Source organism: Notamacropus eugenii, chromosome 4 (assembly GCF_028372415.1).
Source record: "Notamacropus eugenii isolate mMacEug1 chromosome 4, mMacEug1.pri_v2, whole genome shotgun sequence".
NCBI lineage: Eukaryota > Metazoa > Chordata > Mammalia > Diprotodontia > Macropodidae > Notamacropus > Notamacropus eugenii.
The window spans coordinates 187,118,669-187,134,308 of record NC_092875.1 but is presented as its reverse complement, the minus strand read 5'-3'; the positions used below and the strand labels follow the sequence as shown (position 1 = coordinate 187,134,308).

General features: G+C 39.3%; 1 long non-coding RNA gene across 1 annotated transcript; it reads left to right on the top strand.

The window, feature by feature from the left end:
- Positions 1-238: 238 nt before the first annotated feature.
- LOC140498307 (uncharacterized) lies at positions 239-9,839 on the top strand. Its single transcript, XR_011965061.1, has 3 exons — positions 239-418; positions 8,416-8,507; positions 9,056-9,839. It is a non-coding gene; the product is annotated as an uncharacterized lncRNA (long non-coding RNA).
- Positions 9,840-15,640: the final 5,801 nt, after the last annotated feature.

The window sequence follows — 15,640 nt, the reverse complement described above, 5'->3', positions numbered from 1 at the left end:
ATTGTAAGGGAAGACTACTAGCACCTGCAAATGGGTCAGTGACCACTTTCCCTTACCCTCCCCCTCCATATGTACCAGTAGTCATGGTCCAGTCCCACTGATAGATATTCAGCTTAATGTTTCCTTCTCATGGCTCTCTGACTCTTTTTCCATAAGTTACATATTTCTACCATGATAATGTGCAGATGGGTATGTTTTACAGCTGATGCCCATAGGACTTGGGGAATAATTTGTTCCTTCTCCTGATTTCATATTCTGTCATTGTAAAGCCTTGCTGTGTTTTTGTTTTACTTAGGGGTAAGGAAGCTCAAAGGGAGGAACCCTCAAGAAGGCAGAAGTACCACTTAACTTCTTTCTCTTTCCAGTCAGTTGAAGGCCTTGACTAAAACAATTAATTTCATCAGCTAGGAAATGGAAGGTAAAAGTTCCCCATTTGTTTCCCCTCTGACTTATGCCTTTGTCTCGTTTCTAAAATATAAACCCAGAGAAAGCCAGAAATCTTTTTTTTTCCTAGAAATGACTGAGGAGGTAGATACAGTTATGATAAGCAGAGGTTCTCATTTTTGAGTGTGACATTTGAAAGTGTGACACGAAACAGTACTCTGTTCATTGTTTTTGCACGGTATAAATGGGCAATACTGCTATGGGGCCAGGGTCTTGAATCTTCCAAATTGAGCTTTCATCAAATATATACACAGTCAGAGACTGGGAACTAGAACACAATATCTCACCCCCAGTAGGTATCTAATAAATTCTTGTTGACTTTACTTCATTGATAGGGTTTTTATTCAGCAGAAGAAAAGCTGTCAGAAGATCAGAGGGTCATAGTCTGGCAGAGAGCCCAGAGACCATCTAGTCTAGCCCCTTTATTTCACAGAAGAGGAAAGTGGGTCTGATAGAGGTGGGGTGACTGACCTAAGATCACACAGATCTCCCTTTCTTACAGAAAGGGCCCTTATCCTCCCAGAGAAATCTTGCAACATAAAATACTCACCGTGCAATTAAGAAGTCCACATTCTATACTATTGAATTCCAGCTTTAGGGGATTTGTAACATCTTATTTTCATGTGTTCAATTTTATGGTCCAACTTTACCCCACTCTCTGAGTTCTATGAAATATATATATATATGCATATGTGTATATACATATATATTATATATATACACACACACATATATACATATATTTAAATACTTTCATTGATGGGGGTGCTTCCTCTGCTTCCTTATTCTTCTACACCTTTAGTAGATGGTCTTTATGAATTGGTGTAACAGAAGAATTCAGCAAACTTCTACCATCTTGCTGGTGAGTCTCTCCAACTGTAGCTAACTTGGCTGTTGGATGACAGAGATTGCTTGTTCCATCCTCAAAACCTTTCCATCTTGGCAGACTCAAGGAGAACCTGCTTTAAGATAGATTGACTGATCTATCTTAAGACCAAGGGATAACTATGTTGGCCAACCTGTTCATGCCACTCATATTAATACAATGTCAAGTGAGCTCTAGCACATCAGATAGATCCTCTAAGGAAGGTTTCTGGGAAGTCATGGGAAAGAGTTGTCCATGGTGGACAGGAGTAGATGAATTGTCTTCTTGTGACACAAGAGTAAGACTTTAGTGGAGGATAGTATAATAATTATAAAAATTACAATGACTCAAAATCAGTTGTATGTCAATAAATTTTTGTGGTGGCTGGAAGGGATATTTTGTGGCACTACTTGAAACCACTGGGGAGATACCAGAATCAGACAATACCAGGGTACTTCTGGGTGTAGTCTCCCACAGAATTCTAACTCTAGATTTAGATCACACATTCACTTCTTCTCACTGTCTGACCTTGGGTATATCACTGTACATCTCAATGAAAGGGTGGTTTTTTTGAGATAGTTTTTTGAGACCCCTGATAGCTTCAAATTGAGAAGAGTGAATAGAGCTCTGGGATTAGTTACACGATCCTGTGCAAGTCACTTACCCCTATTTGCCTCAGTTCCTCATCTGTAAATTGAGCTGGAGAAGGAAATGGCAAACCACCTTTTTGTCAAGAAAGCCTCCAAATATGGGTGGAAACAACTGAAAAAAACAACTGAACAAAGACAGCTCCAAATTATATTGGTTGTTTGAAACATATCATCAGAGGTTTACTAGAAAAGATTCTGATGCTTAAAAAAAAAGTACTTTTAAAGCAAGATCATAATAAAGGACAAAGTGGGAGAGACAGCTGTGGCTCTGTCCTGGCTCTTTGTGGGGGTGCTGGTGATAGCAGAATGGACTTGATGTTTTGCCAGTGGAGTCCCTTGGTAATCCCCTATGCTCACTTACTCTGTAATGGATTCTTATTCTTATTCTTATTTGTCTCAGAGGCCCAAGACAGCATACTACTTAGGGATGTTTTCTTAAAACTTCTTTTAACAATTGAGAGGAGGCTACTTCCTTTGGGGACAGTGCTTAAATTGCATCAGCCAGGTGTTATGAGGGGCATATCTGTCCCTGTTCTGGGTCTCTTAAGGAGGTCTGGATATCTTTCCTCACCTGGGCTCTGTCACCTGCTTAAAGTAATTTAAAAATATTATTCTAGCTGTGTGGGAAGGGTTGGGAATAAGTATCCTAACTAAATTAGGATACTATTGGTTATGATGATCCTAAATTTTGAAGTGGACACTCAACTGGGCATAATGGAAAGGATACTGGATGTGGAGCAGGAGACCTAGATTTCATGATCAACTCTGCTGCTTATTACCCAGATAATCTTTGGCAAATTCCCTTTACTTCTCTGAGACTCATTGTCTTCATCTGTAAAATGGGTGTTAGACAACATGGCCTCTGATGTACCTTCTTTTTTTAAATCTATGGTCCTGTGATACTATGATCCCTTCCAATTCCAAATCAGTTACCTTCATCTGACAGGTTTTCCTTGGGGAACCATCCCTGTAGGATTGTACTGAAGGCATCACCCCGAGGAATCATTCTCTGGGGAGCAATCTGCCACAGCTCTTCTTTCTTGGAAGGGCTAGCTTTTCAGCTAAAGATTGCAAATGTATTTTGGCCTCCTACTTGGTTTCATCAATGCTATTAGTAGTTGCGATGTCTAAAAACAAAACAAAAAAATTCCAACAATTATTGAATACCTATTAGATACATGACACACTTAAAGGTACTTAGAGAAAATTGTTTCTATATTCAAAGGGCTTAAAATTCAAAGTTAGATACATAACAAATGAATGACTTTTTTCTTTTGGGGGAGGGGTACTAGACTTGTGATTTTATTGGCTTAAGTGAGCTTGTGGTGAGAAAATTTCCTCTACCAATATGGTTGTTACCTGCTCTGTAATTTGGATTTATACAACTTAGCACTGAAAAGTTAATTGACTTGCTTAAGCATAGACAGACTATGTCTGAGGGAGAACTTGACCCCAGGTCTTCATGACTGCAAGGTCAGATCTCTGTTCATTGTACCACCCACTAGTGACTATACCTCTTAAATATACCTCAACACAGAGAAAGCATGGCATAGTGAATAGATAAGCTAATGAACTCACAGTCAGGAAGACTTTTATTCACATCCTGTCTGACACTAGTTGCTAACCATAGACAAATCACATCTCTCTCTATACTTATTTCTTCATCTGTAAAATGGGCGTCATAACTACCTTAAAGAGAAATGGAAGATACTAATGAAAGTGTAGTATGTAAATTATTTTGTACACTTTAAAGAACTTAAGAAACACTAATTATTATACACAAAGGAGCATTCTTAGTCACATAGCAGGAAATTGTGACGTGGTAGAAAAAAAACAATGAATTTGAGGTCAGAGAACCAATATTTCATTCCCACTTATGTTGCCTTGGAAAGTCATAACTTCTCAGTCTGAGTTTCCTCACCTGTATGAATAGTTGAATTGTGATGCTCTCTAAAGTTCTTTCCAGTTTTAAATCCTTTTGCTGTATGTGTGGATTCACATATCCAGCTAGTATGCATATACATAGCTCCCTAATTCTGAGCTCATGGATTTGTCAATTTCATTTATCTGGTTCATGGCTGAGAATCCAAAAGGAGGCAAATAGGGTCATCGGAAAAAAAATACAAAATAAATTTGATTAGATCATAGATTTGGAGCTAGAAGGGACCTTAGAGCCCATCTAGTCTGACTGGTATTTTTGAGAGGAGGCACTGAGGTTCAGAGAAACAAAGTAGTTGGGGGTTTGAATGCAAGTCCTCTGACTCCAAACCCAGGGTTCCATCACCAAGTCCATGCACTAAGACTCATTGATTTTCCACATCCAGCCTCTTCCCTAATTTTCCATATAGTTCGGATGCAGCTTATTTCAACAAACACAACATAACCTCTATGTGTTTCTATGTGCAAAGTTTTCTGATATCTCAGTCCAAAGGAGATTAGAAGATGTTTGGGGTAGACAGCTGCTAGGGGCAGGTGTGTTGTAGACACTCAGCAAATATTTGTTGAGTGAATGGACAGCTGTCATTTGGCAGCAAAGTCACGGGAGAACTCTGAAAAGCAAATAAGACTTCCAAAGAGTACCCAGGTGAGGGAGAGTCATTTAGTGTAGGGGCAAGAAGCCCTACCTGGATCCAGAATCCAGAGTCTTATTAAATTATAACCATGGTGATTCTTAATTACTAACCAGTCCCATGGTCCCCTGTACTTCAGACTGTAAATAACTCAAAAGTAGAAATAATTTCCTCCTTCCTTTCAAAGCATGGCATGACTTTCATCTAGCATTAAGTAACAATCTGTATGTATAAGAAGTCAGGAAAGTGCTAATTTATTTTAAAAAGATTTCCATAGAAATGATTAAAATAGGTAGAAATAGATGAATTAAAAATAAAAGTTTCTTTTGATTGTATCTTATTTATTTGAAAAACAATCACCTTTTTAAATGAATGAATAAAAATGCATTTATTGTTGTTGTTGATGGTTCTTTGTTCTTGAAGAGGACTGTGATATTAGGAAGATGATGCCATGACTTACCAGTGAATTGTGTTTAAGTTAGGCATGACTGTGCAGGGTCACCAGCCTCACTTTTTCTTTTGGAGCCATCAGTGATCAGTGACAAGATATAGGTTGGGGCAACTAGAGAAGACCAGAATGCAGTGGGGGACCTTGACCCTTTCAAGCTAAGGTCTTCCTGAAAAAAAAAAAATTTATCAAGCTCTTACTATGTACCAAGTACTGTGCAGAGGGCTAGAGAGATAAATCCAAAGTTGGGCATTTTCTAAAGTGCTTCACAGTTTATTAAGCACTATGGTCACTATAAACCTGGGAGGTAGGCAGTGTAAAATGTTTCTGTCCTGATTTTATAGATGAGGAAATTGAGTCTTGGAGAAGGCAAGTAGTGCCCACAATCATATGAGAGTGTCAGAACCAAGACTTCTCACTCCAGATCTAGGATTCTCAGGTACTAAGGTAGTACAAAGAGTAGAATGCTGGGCCTGGAGTCAGGATAGATCTGAGTTCAAATGTGACCTCAGACCCTTACTGGCTGTGTGACCCAGAGCAAATTATTTAACCTCTGCCTGCCTCAGTTTCTTCATCTGTAAAATGGGCATAATGATAGCACTTACCTCCTAGGGTTGTTGCAAGGATCAAATGAGACAGTCAAAAATTAAATTGTAAAGTTCTTTGGAAAGCTTGAAGTGCTCTAAATGTTATAACTGTCATTATTTTGCTCTATCATCTAACTTAAGTATTTAGAGCAGCCTATTACTTGAACCTGCTTGGTAAATAAGGCATTTTTATATTTAAGGATGGATAAATAGTGAAGAGGACTTTCTCCAAGTCCTCTTCATATGTAAGAACATGGGCCTAGTGGGGTGGGTGAAGGCTTGTTGGTAATAGGGAGGTGTGAACACTAGTAATTTGTTAAGAATTACTCAAAATCAGATAGAGCTTCATGAAACAGGTAAGTCATTAGCAGAGCTTTGAAGGAAGAAATGAAAATGGTTTGGTTGATGGGACCAGGCAGGGGCTCTAGGCATGTAGCATTATGTGTGCCAAGACCTGGTGGCAGGAGAAAATGAGCATAGAAGGGGGGCAAGATTTGCCTGGCTAAAGCAGATGGTGTAGGCAATGGAATTGCTGGCAATGAGTATGACTGGTGAAATGCTTTGAATCCCACCGTTAAGGATATTGGCATTCATTTGTAGGAAAATTCAATTCAACATGAAAGGTTCCACAGCAATGTGTTCAGAAAGCCTCATTTGGCTTGGCCGTTGTGCTTTTACTTCAGTTCATAGGTTTAGCATTTGAAAGAACCTCAGAGATCACCTAATCCACAGATTTTACAGATAGGAAACTGAGGCTCAGAGCAGTTAAGTTCTTTACCCAAAGTCATGCAGGTAATAAGTAGCTGAGCCAGAATTTGAATCCAGCACTTCGGATTCCAAACCCACACTTCTATAACCCTTGCTCATATGACTTTCTACTCCTGTAATGTCTTCTCTTCACACCCCCCCCCCCCAACCTTAAGCAGTTAATTTCCTACCTATTTTTCAAGATCTAAAAGATGGCACATGTTTTACTGTTCTGTGCTTGTTGTGACGAAATCCTAAGAAATGGAACTGTTGAAGGGAACTGGAATATTTTTAAAACTCTTACTTTTGTCTCCTCTCCCTTCCTGACCCTGTCTTCTGCTGTGGTCCTGAATGCTTAAGAAACTACTCCAGAGAAAAGGCATGAGACAGAATGAATGGTCTATTCATTCCTAGGTCTGATGATGTCACTTCATTCTTCAGAAACTTTCAATGGCTCTTAAGCTCTTGAACCTGACATTCAAGGCCTTCCACAGACTGGTAGCAATCTACCTGAACAACCTGGTATCACATGATTCATTCAATATTTAGTTTAATTTAATATTTTGATAGATCTATAGGTTTATCAACATGGTTGCTTCCCACTGGAAATCATAATCCCATTCATGCTTCTTTACACTGTGTCTTGTAAATAGTAGGGTTGTAATAAATGTTGTTGTGTGATTCCTATCTGTGTTTTTTTCATAAATCCTCCATAGGGCCTCTATCCAATAAACTGGAGCTTAATATCTAAGGGGTATGAAGGTAGTACTCTGACAATGCATCTATTGTCTCTGTTATTGCTACAAGAACACCTCACTTTTTCTTCTAGTCATATATGTCCTTGATTATATCTTTTGTTTCTTCTTGCATGCAAATCACTGGTGATGTACTGTAGTCTACTTATCCTCCCAATGAATCTTTCCATTGGGTTATTGGTACTTTCGATTCTTCTGACATCATGGTGTTCCACGATTCACTCAGTTATGTGGTGTCATTGGTTAAATATCTATATTAACAAGATGGGCTTTTGTAGCAGTGAGTGGCTTAGAATTATTGAAAGTGTTGTGCAGTTTCCCAAGCATGATTTTAGGATCTAGAGTTTGGAAGGGATCTCCTGAGGCCATTTAGTCCAAATCCCTCATTTTACAAAGGAACAAACTGAGTCCCAGGAAAATGTCTTGTTTAAGGTTGCACAGTACCATCACAAGTGAGCTGTGAGTCCAGAGTCTCTTAACTCTGGAGTCTATGTGCTTTCCCCTTTACTGCCTTCTCTCCTTTGTCCTTGATTCTGAATCTAACCCATCATCCCTCTTCAGTGCCTGTCTAAGATCTTACACAGGTTGTTGTTATTCAGTTGTTTTCTGTTGTTTCTGACTTCTAGGGGGTTTTCTTGGCAAAGATACTAGAGTGGTTTGCCATTTCCTTCTCTAGCTCATTTTACAGGTGAAGACCTGAGGCAAGCAGGGGTAAGTGACTCACAAAACTATTGTGTCTAAGGCTGGATTTGAACTCAGGAAGAAGAGACTTCCTGGTTCTGAGTCCGGTGCAGTATCCACCACACCACCTAGCTGCCCTTTTGCACATATACATCCACACATATACATGCCCACTTGAACAAAGTTGATGGACTGCCCATATGGATGGCTATGTGCTATAGTTTGGGAAATAGATGATTTTTATCCATTTTGCTTTTCTATTCGGAATGGGTAGACCAGTTTTATTTTGATGAGTAGGTGTCATGGTGAAAAGCACTTATTAAGAGCTTACTACGTGGTAAGTACTCTCCTAAGTAAGGGAGATACAAATATAAAAGCAAGATAGTTCCTGCCTTCGAAAAGCTTACATTTCTAATAGGGAGAGAGAGAGAGAGAGAGGGAGAGAGAGAGACAGAGAGAGAGAGAGAGAGAGAGAGAGAGAGAGAGAGAGAGAGAGAGAGAGAGAGAGAGAGAGAGAGAGAGAGAGAGAGAGAGAAAGAGAGAGAGAGAGAAAGAGAGAGAGAGAACATGTTTAGAGGACTGTTAGTTGTGGTAAGGTGCTTGGTCACAGGTCCAATCATAGGGATGGTGAGAGGAACTTTATAACTTTATTGGCACATTCTTTCTAGGAGCAATGGTAGTACTTGCATAATTTATAATTCCCAGAGCAAGAGATATTACTGGTTGGAGCTGCAGCGAGGATGGCAAGAAGATCGAGAGTGTAAGTGGCTAGAAGCATGGGTTGATGTTCTGGGTCCAACAAAATATACTGGGCAATGTGAATTGATATACGTTGATTACCCAAGTGGAACAGCTTGGTCCTGGGGGTGGTGGGATGGTGTTCCAAAGCTGAGTGGATTAAAACCATCAAGGCATGGCCTCTGAAGTTTTGATGGGTCCAGTGGCATGACAGATGGCAAGAGGTTGGTTGGTATGGACAATTAGAAGTATGGTCTGGTAGCGTAGGGCCAGAGGAATAGAGTGGGCTACAGGATTTTGTACTCCTGGTGCGCATTCCATGAGGTAATGAAAGAAACACTGGGGTAATACTTGGAAGACCTAGGCTTGAATTCTGATTATAATGTTCACTATTTTGCATGGCCATTGATAAGTCATTTATCCTTTCAGAGCCTCAGTTTTAAAAATGAGGCTAATAATAACATTTACTTCCAAGGGTTGCTGTATTAAATGTGATTGTGTATATAAAGCTCTTCATAACCCTAGAGAGTCAGATAAATATCAACTATTATTCTGTCTTCTATCCTCCAGCCAGGTCGGATTAGTTCCGAGTTCTAGATGCATCCTGTTCAGTCAGCTTCAATAACTAGAAGTGTGGCCTCCTTCTCAGCCTCCGCCAGATGATTTCCTACTCACCATCTTTCAAGTCTCAGAGCAAATGCTTCTTCTACCATGAAGTGATCTTTGATCTCCGCTAATGCAAGTGCTATCGCCTTCTTCTGATCTCACAGCACTTTGTCTGCCTTTGAGCACACTGATCATATTCTAATGTTTGTTCAATTTATCTCTGTCTTATCACTCCTGGTAAGCTACCTGCTGATAGTAACCAGGCCTAATCTTTCTTTGTATCTGCCCACTACCCTAGCACAAAGCATTGCAAATAGAACATCCTTAATAAACATTTGTTGAATAAACAAATGCTTGTCTTCTCAGCTTAAGAATACTATTACTTGACTCTGAGGATAGAGGAAGGTGAGCCTAAGCTATTTTTCTTTTCTAAATCATTTGTCTTGTGCCTCTTCCTTTAGTCTCTGGGTTACCTCATCCCACCTCTCTCCTTCCCCTACTTTCCCTAGTCTGAGTAACTGGGTGTAACTTTCTTGTCCTTATCTTTACTCTGACCCAATAGCATAGACTTTACTGCTTCCGTTATCACTGAATTACTGTGACTTTAGCCACATAATCCCCTTGGGATTGGAGAGAAGAGAAAAGGTGGCTGGCAAGGGATTTTGCTATACAGGTCAAAAAGTTGCTTACCACAGCTATTTGAATGGGGTAATCACTCAGGAGCAAGATTCTGAATGAAGAAATGAGTGTAAAGAATGTAGGTTTAAATATAAAACCAGTACCCTGAGGCAAGAGATGGTCCTCCTGTTAACTCCTTCAGAATTAAATTCAGCAAACATTTATTAAGAATAAATTCAATTAAATTCAACAGACATGTATTAAGTGCTTTCTGTGTGCTTTGGTCATGGGGAAAGGCACCACTTAATTAAAAGAGAGCAGTTTTTGCTACCTACGGTCATATCCTCCAAAAGCTAATGTCCTAAATCCCAGTCATTTCAGGTCAGGAGAGATTATTGAACAGTGTCCTCTGGTCCCCCAGGATTTCAGAGACAATCTGGGTCATCTGCATTAGATGTGATTAACACAGAGTCAGCCAATTGCATCCTTCTGCTCTGGAGGATTATATGGCCTTCATTCTGCTGCAATTTTCATCCCCTTCAGTGACCCGAGAGTCACTGAAAACAATGCAAGGGGGCAGGCACCTTCATGTTTTGGGGGAAGGGTATTGCTATTATGTTCTCATTTAGGATCATAGGGTATCATAGGCTTTCAGAGGTGCATGTAGGCTTGGGCCACTAATAGCTTTTAAAGCCGTTCTCTAGACATAATAATAATAAAAGAAGATAACAGGAAGGAAAAGGAGGGCATCAAAAAAGTGACACAATATGATTAAAAATACTTTTTAGCCATTTTCTATACACATTCACTAATCATTGAGGGAAAATATGATTTTCCTAAGCACAGCTGAAATTAAGCAATTCAGTGCTCTTACTTTTTGTATCTGAAACCCAGGCCATAAGGTGTTCCTTACAGCCCCTTTCACTTCCCTACCATCGTCATTTTGTATGGCCAAGAGATGTTTAGGTTATGGCTGTATAGACTTGGCACCTGCCCAATAAATTTCTGACCTAAAGCTAAGTGACAAGCAATATCAGACTGGTTAGGTTTCCAGTGGATTATTAACAGACAGACAGACAGATAACAGAACATCCCCACCTCCAAAGACCTTACATTCTACTGGAGGATGACATAAAGTAGAGCTGAGGAGAGTGAGGATACACTTGGTTGTATGGTGTTGGGATGACCAGGAAGTTAATTACCATTAGTATTATCCTGGTGAATCAACTCCCCATCCCTCCTTCATTCAAATGTGTTTAATGTGTTCCTGGGCCTAGTGCTTAATTTTTTTTTTGACCCTGGAAAAGGAAAAGTTTCCTTTCAATATCAGGGTTTAACTATGGATCGATGGCAGGGCTCCTGATTTGAGCTAATGGCCTGGTGCTAAGTAGGAAAAATAGGCTTTCCTATGCTGTGCTGAGGGATAGTCTTCGTTTTAGGTTATAGGCTTCTGGAATTACTCCTTCAAAGAAAGCACTATTTCTTTTGTCCTTCTTGTCCTAAACCAATACAACAACAAGTACAGCTAGTGTGATCCTAGTGAGAGCAGCCATTATGAGGCAGTAGATAGATCTTTGAAACTGGAGTTAGAAGACTGGAGTTTGGATCCCACAGACAATTAATGGCCTTGTAACTGGGTAAGTCACTAAACCGGGAAAGTTCAACCTCAATTTCCTTACCTATAAAATGGGGATGATAATAACATTTCCATCATAGGTTATTGTGAGTATGAAATAAGATAATATAAGTAAATATATATGTATGATTTAAATATAAACATACATAAATATATGTAAAGTGCCAGAATATTGGAGGTCATCTATTCCCACCCCTGTCTCTATTGATAGAGAAACTAAGGCCTGGGTGGTTAAATGGCGAGCCCAACTTCAATGGTTGGGTTTCAAAGTGTGGTCCCCTGAACCTAAATTAATCTGTCAACGTGCATTTATTGAGCATTTACTGTATCCTAGGCACTGTACAAGATGCTAAGGATACAAGGCAAGGCTGGTCCTGCCTTCAAGAATCATTGTTTCCAATGCATCCTTTCACTGCATTAGACTGGATTCCAAATTAGTATTGTCTTTGTGACACCACATAAAGCAAGCAGTGGGGATTTTATTAATTGTGCTTTTTGTTTACCTGTTGACAGGAGATGTGAATGGTGGTAGTGATGGTGGAGTAGGAGTATGTCAGGGAGGAGCAAGAAATGAGGTGATAATATGTTTCTGTACTTGTTTAGCAAACTGGGTTAAAGCCAAAGAGATACCTGGTTAACAAGAATGTCGCGAGATTCTGTGTGGCTGGTACCATTTCCTCTAGTTACTACTAGGCTGCAAAATGCCTTTACAAACCATTTTATTTTTATCCTCTTTTCCCTTGGATGCCTATCACTGTGATATCTAAGCATGCTGACAGACACTTCTAGAATAAAGACACAATATAATTTACAGCATACATAAATCGCAGAGCCACACAATGTGATTAAATCTCCTACTTATGGCTAAGAATTCAAAAGGGGTTGGGAATCTCTGTGAATGAAGGGTTATAGATCTGATGTCCAAACTTCTCACATCTGTACCACCTGAGGTACATGGATACTCAAGTAAAAACTGGGTCATGGTGCTCCCTTATCACCCAGCCCTATAGGCTGGGCAAATAGGTGAACACTTGCTATTGGGATGCTGGTAGGCTTTTCCTGCCCTTTTAAGTTTAGAACCATGAAGATTAGGAAGCACACTGTTTGCATACTGAACCTGTCACTGGACCCAGTAACCACCAAGAGGTGATTTTCACTTGCTACTAACATGCCTTCCAGAAGAAGTGACGGTCTTAAGACACCATTAATTAAAACTTCATCTGTTGAGTGATCATTTCTCCCCCTTTTTCTCTCTTCTCTTTCCCTTCCATAGTAGCAATTAGTTAAACTATGCTCAGACGCTGCTGCCGCCACTAATTAATTTTTCCCTACATCGTCTCAGACCTTTGGATGCCAGGGCATGCAAGAAATGACCTGAAATGCAAGGATTCCATCTGTCCCTGATGCTCTGGGATTTCTCACAGTTTAGTTTCCTTTCTGGAAGATGGTGGATTGACGGGCCTGTAAAACAACATCTATTTTCTTTTTTTTCCTATTGAACAAAATTAGCATGTGTTATTCTCTCCCTATCCCCTAACCCCTCCTTTCCAGTTATGGAATTTCAGATATAGTCCAAATGGTCAAACTCTATTTTGATTTCTATTCTAATCTTCAGCTGTGGGTTTTGTCTAATAGTCAATAGTGGATGAGTGGACCATTTGCTTAGAATGTCACTGAATATGGAATCTTTGGGAATGAGGGAAGGCACTCACCTAGAACTGCACCCACGTCAACAGCTGATTTCTCTCAAATATTCAAATCTGAATCAGCAAGTGTTGACTGCGCTTTTTTCTTGGTCTCAGGACCATACTGGGGGCCATTGGGAATACGAAAGAAGTCAGGCATGTTCCATCCTTCCTGGTGAGCTGAGAAGCACATACAAGATGCCAGGGGAGTGCATCATTCAGTGTCTTGTTGTTTGAGACAACCAAGGTCTGTAAGTGCAACAGAAATTCAAAGAAAGAAAAGATGGTTGCAGTGGGTAGTCCATCAGAGAAATCTTCCTGATAATAGCAGTGACTCTGGTGACCAAAAGGTGAAATAAGTCTCTCCATTTTTGATAATTAATCTTCTGCACCATCTTGTTCTCCAAGTCAAAATTGGATAAGATTTTCATTTCCTTTGAAGCAGTCAAGGATATGGACGTTTCTGTTAACCAAAATAGCAATGGGAAGTTATATCTAGTTTCTTACATTCAAAGTGACATACTTTTAACAACTAAATCCCAAGAAAGAAACCACTTTTGGGCCTACTTAGCATCCTTTTCCAAGCATGATTTATCTAAATCATAGATTTAGAGCTGGATTTTGAGGTAACTGGGTGTAGCACTCTTATTTTAGCCCCATGAGAATACAAGCTTATTTTGGGTAGATATTGTTTGATTCTTTATATGCACATTTCCAGAACCTAACCTGACACATAGAAGGCACTTGGCAAGTACTTATTGATTGATTTTTGTTTGGATGAGGAAACTGAGTCTGAGAGAAGTAAAGTGACTTATCTAAGGTCACACAGCTAATAAATGTCTGAAGGGGGAAATGAAACCAGGTTTTCCTGACTCAAGTCTGTTGCCAGTATACCATGATCAGTCCTTAATATTTTAATATGGTTGTTTCTCATCAGATGGTGCTAAAGAGAGAGGACTGGCTGGTGATGCTATGCCCATATTTTGGACGAAGTTGAGGTACTTTTAGAATGATCCAGTGTCCTAAAGCATGTCGGTAGAGAAGCTAAAAATAGAGAATAGTAGCATAAATTGCTTGAACTAGAAAGAATGGAAATCTATATTCTTAAGTCAGGAATGTACAGGATAGTGCGATTAAGACTATTTTAAGTTACTCTGAAAACTCCTTGGCTACTCTGAGTGTTTAGCTTTCTCATGGAAACACCAGAGAGGAAAAAAGCAGGGCAAGATGAGGTACATGGGATATAGTCATTCCCTAATGAGAGTTTAAATTTATCTTTCAGAAATTGATTCTGTATGAGGAAAAGAGGGAGAGTGAGTAATTAAGTGAGCGGATGCCTCATCGTCCTTAAAGATGCTCTCTGAAAAGCCATTGCATGAGTGAAATGATGAAAGGTGACCTGTGTCAGACTGACATTGGGCACAAGCAGAGTCAGATCTAAATGATAGGGTGAGATGCTGCAGTTTCTAGGCAATCTTATGCTTTCAGACCTCCAGTGAGACCCAGACCAATGAACAATTCTAAGCTTCAGAAGGGGTCACATCCTGTGGTGGTGGGGAGCTGGGAGAGGGCGTGCATGACTGTAGGAATGGGAGACTTGATATGCTTAGACCAGCAGCTCCTTTTGGGGGACTTCAAGTAGCTATTTTGGCCTTGTTGTCTTTGGACATTTTATTTACATAAGAGAAAAAAAAATTCAAATAGTAATTCAGAATCATTTAAAGTAATTTTGAATACTAGAGAGTGGGGGAACTTATGTGACTTTCAATCCATATTTGGGTTTAAGGACTGATAGAAAAGCTTCTGTGTTATGGAAAGTTTGGAGTCCTTTTTCTGGCTTCGCAGATTTTTCTTTAAGGAAGGTAGAAATATCATTGCCAGAGGTTTCCAAACTTATTTGACCTACTGCTCCTTTTAAAAAAGTTACTCAGCATCTCCCTGGAAATCTACTTTCTTTAACCCTTTAGTATATATTTTTTAATTTGTGTCATTTAAAAATATAAAGCATTCTTTAAAAAAATGACGTATTTTAAATTTAATAATTTGTTATAAATTTGTGACTTTTTGTGCCTTGAAATTTTGATGATGCAATATTGTATCTTGTAACCATATGGTATCATATTGTAAACAAGTCATTACAGGTATTTATTTCTGCTGACACATACTGGACTTCTTGACAGCACATGACATGCTCACCTGCCAGCACTTGCTTGTTAAGACCTGTCTGTGGACTTGACCACTGATCTGTTATAACTTGCATTTTGCATATTTATTTGGAAAATAATGTAATCACTGTAACTTTAACTCTGTTATACCACTGATAAAATATGTGAATATTTTTTCAAAATTTTCTTCTTTTCTTATGCTTCCATCACATCCTTATTTTTATTCAGCATGCCCCCTCCTCAAATTGTACCTGAGGGCACTACTGTCTTCCTTAGATTATTCCAGCACCACCCTTATCTATAAAATAGAGATACTATTAGTACCTATGACATAGGATCAGGGAGAGAATCAAGTGAGATAATATATGAGAAGTACTTTGTAAAATCTGAAAGTACTATATAAATGCTAGCTATCTTACCTATATGGGAAATGATGAACAGAAAC